We start from the raw sequence: 7,506 nt of genomic DNA on the forward strand, positions 1-7,506 counted from the left end.
AAAAAAAAAGGGTACTGTTTGCGTATTTGTACAACGATTTTGGGGTTCTGCGCCAAAACGCGTAATTCGAATCAAAAAACTTTGCACACTTGTTGACAACAGATCATGCTTTATTCCAAAATAAAATTTACTATATCTGTGCACCAAGTTACTAATAATGTTGGTTGGATATATGGTATTTTTTTGCATATTCCGAGGTGTCGAGGGGAGACGAGTTACTTTTCATAAAGCTGCGTACATCCTCTTTCGTTTAAGGGGGGTTTGGGGGCCACACCCTCTCCCTTGCGGCGCCACCATAAAATCGTTGTACAATTAAGCAAACATTCCCGAAAAATTTTGTTTAAATCCGTATAAATTACTCTATAGAGCTCACAATTTTTTTTTGTGAAATTTACGTATACTGCACTTGTTGCAAAAATTTGGTTTCGGTACTTGAGCTAACTTTTCCTGGACCGGATTATAGATTCCAACACATATGTTACAATTGACGAGGCATCGACCGTACAATTCCCGACATCGACAACCATTTCGGCATTACTGTTCTTCCATAAAACTTGTATTTCTCTTTTCTTTCTTCCTAGCAATGCGCAAACACCAACAGGGGAATTTTCATAAACCTGAATTGGTAAAATTTGTATTCCCTTCCATTTGAAAACGCTTCGTATTAACATGCACACAAAAACCAACCTAACTTCGGCATACAATACATATTTTTAAATACTATTTTCCACGTTATACTAACATTTTATGAAATTAGCTTGGCACTTTTTATACACGTGCTGAATGTACTTCGTAAAAACCAAGCGAAAGGCTCCATCTTGCCGAATTCTGACTCATTTGCAGTCGAAGGGTTCGTTTAATATGCAGAAAGTAGGGTTGGTAATACTTCAAAACTGAACGAACGAATCGCTATTTATTCTTAGCATTCTATTACAATCTTAGTATTGATCTCAAAAAAATTATAGAAAACCGTTGTAGAAAGCGTACAAATTTCTTAACAACTGCGTACTGCCTTACTGGCCGTCTCCACAGGATAAAATTTATTGCTGCCCAGCTGTCATTTTGGTCGCTAGATAAAAGTTATATCAGTTGCAATATTTGTGTTTGTTTAATATATCTTGATAAAAGCATTTGTAAGATAGCTTTGAAAATGTATTTTTGCCGGATTTAATCGCTTAAAAAATTTAGAAAATATGCTTTTTTACATCCAAGTACATAATTACAAATATTTGAACAGGAAACACCTCAATTTTTGCTTTTATATTAAAATAATAATGATGTTGCAGACACGAAGTTTTCGTGCAAATGAAAATGTAGCTGTCAAACTACCAAATTGCCGGCAATAGATGGCAAGATATAAGCTCTGATATATATTGCTCTTGAAGAGCAATGAGCGATCTCCATTGGCTATTTATATTCTAGCATATGTATCAAGATATAAACTTTATCCTGTGGAGACGGGCAGTTAAGGAAATTTGACTCAAGAAAATTTCTTAGCCATTTCTTGTACGTCATTTTATATGGAGTTTTTGCTTTTCTTGAGAGCTGCATACAGGCCTTAAGAATGAAACATAACTAGCCATATAACTTAAATAGTAAGCAGTTTTATACAATTATATACCAAGGTGCGTTCGTGAAAGAAGGCGGATAAACTGATAAATTTAAGCAATATCCCATTATCACTTTAAATGAAGACCCCTTTAGATTAAGTAAACTGAGGTTAAATTGATCAGCTGGCTGACATTTGATTGGCTGATCTTAGTTTAAACCAAGCAGATCGGGCGTTTAAGAATAGTTTAAACCACGGCCGTTCACTGAAAAACCGGCCCTCAGAGGCCAACCTAACCACGGAACTCCACAGGCAACCAACTGTCATTTTGACAGCAAGTTGTAAGCAATGGGCACGTTCAGAAGGCGCAACACCTCAGTAGCTGTTGCGATTGCACCTTCTGAACGCGTTGTTTTGTACTTCTGATCAACTGAACAGTTGCGTGTTAGATGATCGTAATTTTTTTCTGATCATTTGAAACAAAATGTTGTGTGTTGTTGAATTTGACAGCTAACGTATCAAGCCGTTCAGAAGACGCATTACGATCACTGATTTTTTTTAGTAACGGTTGAAGCTACCTAATATGATTTTACAAAATTCACGTTAATAAATGCATTAAATGGAAATATATTGTTATCTAGATGTTCACCATAGTTTACCTTAACTGAATTTGTAACAAAAAATCCCGAAACTTATTGATTTAACTAAATATTAATGCGAGAACAATAGGAGCGTTCCTTATCTCCCAGAAATAGTCAGAAAAAGTCCGAAGTAGTCAGATTTAGTCCAAAAAGCGTTCCTTAACTCAGAAAGGACAGCAAAAATGAGAGAGCAACACTCAGTGAGAGTGATTCTCATCAGTCCGTAGTGGTCGGATTTAGTCAGAAGATTTTTTTCTGGCAAAATCCTGAAAAGTGTCAAACTCAAATGAATTTAAATTAACGGAAATTAAAGAATATGCAAAAAGTGAGAATAATCTAAAAAGTAAAAAAAGTGATTTGAAATTGGAAGGAGGCAAAAAATAATTGATATAGTAAGTGTTTATTGTGCTTATGCTTGTGTGAATGTGTTTTGTACCTACATTTCCATTCTTATTTGACGTTAGCTTTGTTGTTGCCATTTTTTGGACTAAAAGTTTGGTTCTTTGCGTTCCTTTACCTCTCCTGTTATTCTCTTTTAGTGAGCGCATTTTGACACTTTTCAGATTTTAGTCCAAAAAGATAAGGAATGAATCTAATGTACGAAAACCCGGCGTCGCATTTATTCTGCTAGTTGTAGCTAATAGGGCTATCGCACGTGGCGATTTTTCAAGCAACTTTTAGTACGAACGGCCTTTCAACTAATCGCTTTCAACAAAGTTGATCGCCAGCCAACTTTGAGCTCGTTCAACTTTTTTCCTTGCAACCCTGTGTTTGTTTACATTCTGTATACATGCTTTTTTTCTTTTTTACTTTTTTTCTTTTATTTTATCTTTCAGCTTCGCTAAAAGCACTTCTACCAACGCTTGGCTTACCAAACTTACGCCAATTGATATAATTTTGCAATTTAAATTCATTTGCTATAATGTAAATAACACTTCGTGTTGAATCGAAAATCGCCTCGTCTGAATAGGTATGGCAACTTTTTCACTTTCAACTTCTCATTCAACTTCGCACTCAATTTTTGTTGCCTGTCAAATCGCCTCGTGCGAATGTCCTATAACAGGTCTATTCTGCGCTGGTAATAAAAAGTTTGTAACCGGTTAATAAAGTTCCTGTCAATTTTTAAACCCTTTTCGCATTCTGTGTATTCTTGTAACCGGTAAATTTTGTTACCATCTCATAAGCTGACAACAAAGTATTGCCCCGTGAAATATGCAATGCCAGAATTTGCACAATTCTTCATAGCTGAATTGCTGAATATTTTAATTGCATTACCAACGTTCCTAGAATCGCGGTGACAAGAACTGGTAACATTTTTCGGTAATAAAATTTTCCGGTTACAAAATCTTCGGTAACGTGCAGAATAGACCTGTAAGAGTAATAAAAACATGGATGTGCTTGGTGTTGCCAATATATCAGCCTTATGCCGCGTTTTTGCTGCATTTAAAATTCAACATTTAGAACTTTCGGACATATTTTTTCGAAAAGCTTTCATGTCATCGCATTTAGCAAATGCACATTTAAGCGAGTGCGAAATCGTATGCTTTTAACAAACAGCCGTGTTCCAATCGCTTATTTAGATCCGTATCTATCACGATCAGTTCTCACAGTGAAACTAATGTGCAAAAAAACCTACTGAAAAGGGTGTCAATTAGAATTTTGTTACGCACGGGTCGTCGGAAGATGTGTCTTCCAGAACGAATGCCTCTCTTGACTGCCATCGCATCCTCATCATGCATGCCCAGAATCACACGCGTACGCTTGCATTTAAGCACGAGCTAGCTCGCCGAACTATGGGGTGGTTCTTGTGATCCGTTACGCATGCCGTCCGCACCATACAAAAAAATCGTACCCGCCTCTCTCGCCGTCAGGAGATATGACGCTCCCGCCCCGTCCTTACCCCTCCCGCCCAAGTCTGGCCGTTTCTGCACCTCCAAAGTGCTGCCGCTATGCCAGCGGTGTTATCTGGCTGACCTTCCTAAACCCACCCTGCCATGGTCGACTACGGCCAATTATCGTCGACCCCAATCCTCAATGAGCCCCCTTTACAACCCCTACCCCATTCCACCCTTCCGTGTCACGTCCGTCCCTCTCGCATCTGGAAAAATCAATGGCACATTATGTTCACCTTTAACAATTCATGATTTATTCACACCTTTCAGAGCTAATAATTCACGTTGGTCTATCCATATCTCTGATGTCTCTTACAAACAGGTCTATTCTGCACGTTACCGAAGATTTTGTAACCGGAAAATTTTATTACCAAAAAATGTTACCAGTTCTTGTCACCGCGATTCTAGGAACGTTGGTAATGCAGTTAAAATATTCAGCAATTCAGCTATGAAAAATTGTGCAAATTCTGGCATTGCATATTTCACGGGGTAATACTTTGTTACCAGCTTATGAGATGGTAACAAAATTTACCGGTTACAAGAGTACACAGAATGCGAAAAGGGTTTAAAAATTGACAGACACTTTAATTACCGGTTACAAACTTTTTATTACCAGCGCAGAATAGACCTGAAACTAACAACTTACGAGTTACTTAAAACTACCCGGGCCTTTTACAATCTAAGGGCCGGTTACTCAATGTCTGGTTAACACTAATCTCCGGTGAAACATAGTTATCGACGTTATCGACTCCCTGTTGTATGCATGGAGTCGAAGACGTCGATAACGATGTTTAACCGCAGATTAGTGTTAACCGGACATTGAGTAACCGGCCTTTAGTATTGAACTCAGAGTCAGTTTTGCTGAGCCAGTTTAAACTTAAGGTGTCTTCATCAAAAGTGATAAATTCTTGATAAACGTAATAAATTGATAAATTTATCATTTTGATAAATGAACTGTCAAACTTTGTATGGAAATCTATTTAACCAAAGTTTATCACTTTATCAAACAACTTTGGTGGATAAATGTATAAGTTTCAGCAAATTCAACCCTTAAGGGCCGTTTACATACGACTTTCCTCGCTTTGCTTGACAGTTCGAACTTTGGCAACAAAGCGTGAAGCGTATAAAGGTATGTTAAGGCCGGTCCACATAGAACTTTCGCGTTGGCTTTGGCGTTGGCGTTGGTTTGACAGAACGCACGTTAAAAGTATGCTTGCTACAATGAACGCTTGGCGGCGAATCCTTGGGCCACTAAATTAACATATTAACGACAGATAAATTAATATTTCATATCAATAATTGCATTAAAAACGATATTTCTTGCCCGCACTTGATTAAAAAGGAAAAATATTTCACATAATTTTATTTATTCGCAACAGCTGACGAGCGACGCACGCGAAAAGTTGAGAGTTGGCCATCTTTTTGCTTTGTGTTGGCGTGAGCGTTGTCGAATTTTGGCTATGTGGACGGCTGCATTTGAATTCATGTATTCATAGTCAGCTGTTGAAGCGACGCCAACGCCAACGCAACGCCAAAGTTCTATGTGGACGGGCCTTTACAATAAACGCTTTGACAGCTTCTGCGTTCTCCTTTTCCTCCATATTTTATCCGTGGAAAATAGATAACAATGTAATAAGATGCATAAATAATAGCAATAATAGTTCGTATTTACCTTATTTTTGTCATTAAATGCAAATGCAAGCGCGCGAGAAAAGGTATATGCAGACAGCTGATTGCCCAAGCGCGCAAAAGTTGAGAGTTGCCCATGATTTTGCTTCGCTTTGCTTTCTTTGCCTTCTATTTGGCAAGGCTCAAATAAAATCATGTGTTGAGCATATCTGTCAAAGCGGAATTATGAAGCAAAGCGAAGCAAAAGTCGTATGTAAACGGCCGATTAAGATTGCCAGGTTGGCACTTTTGCTACGAACATATAAAAGGAAATGAACACAATGGCGCATATTCATAGTCATATTAAGTACTCAACTAAAAGTGTGTTTGCATTGTTCAACTTTGCGTTCAACATTTGCGTTCAACTCGGCGCAGGGTTGCACGAAAAAAAAGTTGAATGGCTAAAAATATCAAAATATGAAAAAATATCAAAATATTTGCCATAAAAAGGTGTTTGCATTGTTCAACTTTGCATTTGACTTTTGGTTGAATGGCCTTTCAACTAATCGCTTTCAACAAAGTTGGTCGCCAGCCAACATTTAGCCATTCAACTTTTTTTTCGTGCAACCCTGCGTTGAGTTGAACGCAATTGTTGAACGCAAAGTTGAATAATGCAAACACTGCTTAAGTCGAAACTATTCTAAGGGCCGGTTGCTCAAAGCCTGGTTGACACTAATCCCCGATTAAACATCGTTATCGACGTTACCTACACCGTGTTATATATATGGAGTCGAAAACGTCGATAACGATGTTAACCGGTGATTGGTGTCAACCAGGCTTTGAGCAACCGGCCCTAAGTCACAACTAAAGCTATTCATAGTCGCCTTAGTTTCGACTTTTCTGGCTAAGTTCCAACTTAATACTTAGTTTCGCCTGCAGCTGCAACTAAGTCGTAACTAGGAAGAAGTATTTTATCAAATTAAGGGAAAACAGACGAAATATGTAAAAATTAAGTTGGTAGAGGGTGATTTTGATAATAATGAATAAACTCCAATTAAAATTTACAAAGATCGATCATATTAATCGGAAAATGAAATTAACAGCCTTAGGGCCGGTTGTTCAATGTCTGATTAGCACAAATCGGAGGTAGAAGCTCCGGTTAAGCACAACTACTGCTTTATCGATCACATTTTACATGGATGATGTCGAAATCGTCGATAGTGTAGTGGTAGTGATAACCAGACATTGAACAACCGGCCCTTATTATGTATATCGAACGATAGGCTGCACGAACGATTCGTCTGTAGCCGATATCGTCACGAATTGCCATTTTGTAACTCTGTCGTTCGTCTTCGTCTTGTCTTTAGGTCGATTACGTTGCAATCGTCTCGGTTATGTTGTATGATTTTGCCGGATGAAATTTTGATGTACTTCCAAAGAGTTTTTCTTAGATTTCTAATATTTTCAGCTTATTTCAATGCTTTTTATTTTAAATGGGCAACATCTGAATTGTTTACATTTTGGTTTTGCTTAAAAGTGTTTTGGTTGTGTTGCGGAAAGAAATATAAGGAAAATTAATTTTTAAAAATGTATGCTGCTATAGCGCTAATGGACGCCGAGGAATCCGATGTAATGGAACTACCTGAGACTGAGTAAGTTCAAGATAAGCAAATAATTGTTGTATGCTACAATGTATTCGTTTCTAGATTTGTTGCAAATTTCCGAATCAATAAAGAAATATTCCAATACATATTAATGGCCGGTTACTAAATGTCTGGTTAACACTTATCTCCGGTCAAACATAGTTATCGACGTT

At 37.7% G+C, this 7,506-nt stretch overlaps 1 long non-coding RNA gene across 1 annotated transcript; it reads right to left on the reverse strand.

The window, feature by feature from the left end:
- Positions 1–471: 471 nt before the first annotated feature.
- Positions 472–988, reverse strand: LOC118734983. Its single transcript, XR_004992481.1, has 2 exons — positions 688–988; positions 472–617 (listed from the first exon to the last, which is right to left on the reverse strand). It is a non-coding gene; the product is annotated as an uncharacterized LOC118734983 (long non-coding RNA).
- Positions 989–7,506: the final 6,518 nt, after the last annotated feature.

Source organism: Rhagoletis pomonella, unplaced genomic scaffold (assembly GCF_013731165.1).
Source record: "Rhagoletis pomonella isolate Grant_MI unplaced genomic scaffold, Rhpom_1.0 Rhpom_scaffold_00003, whole genome shotgun sequence".
NCBI classification, from domain to species: Eukaryota; Metazoa; Arthropoda; class Insecta; order Diptera; family Tephritidae; genus Rhagoletis; species Rhagoletis pomonella.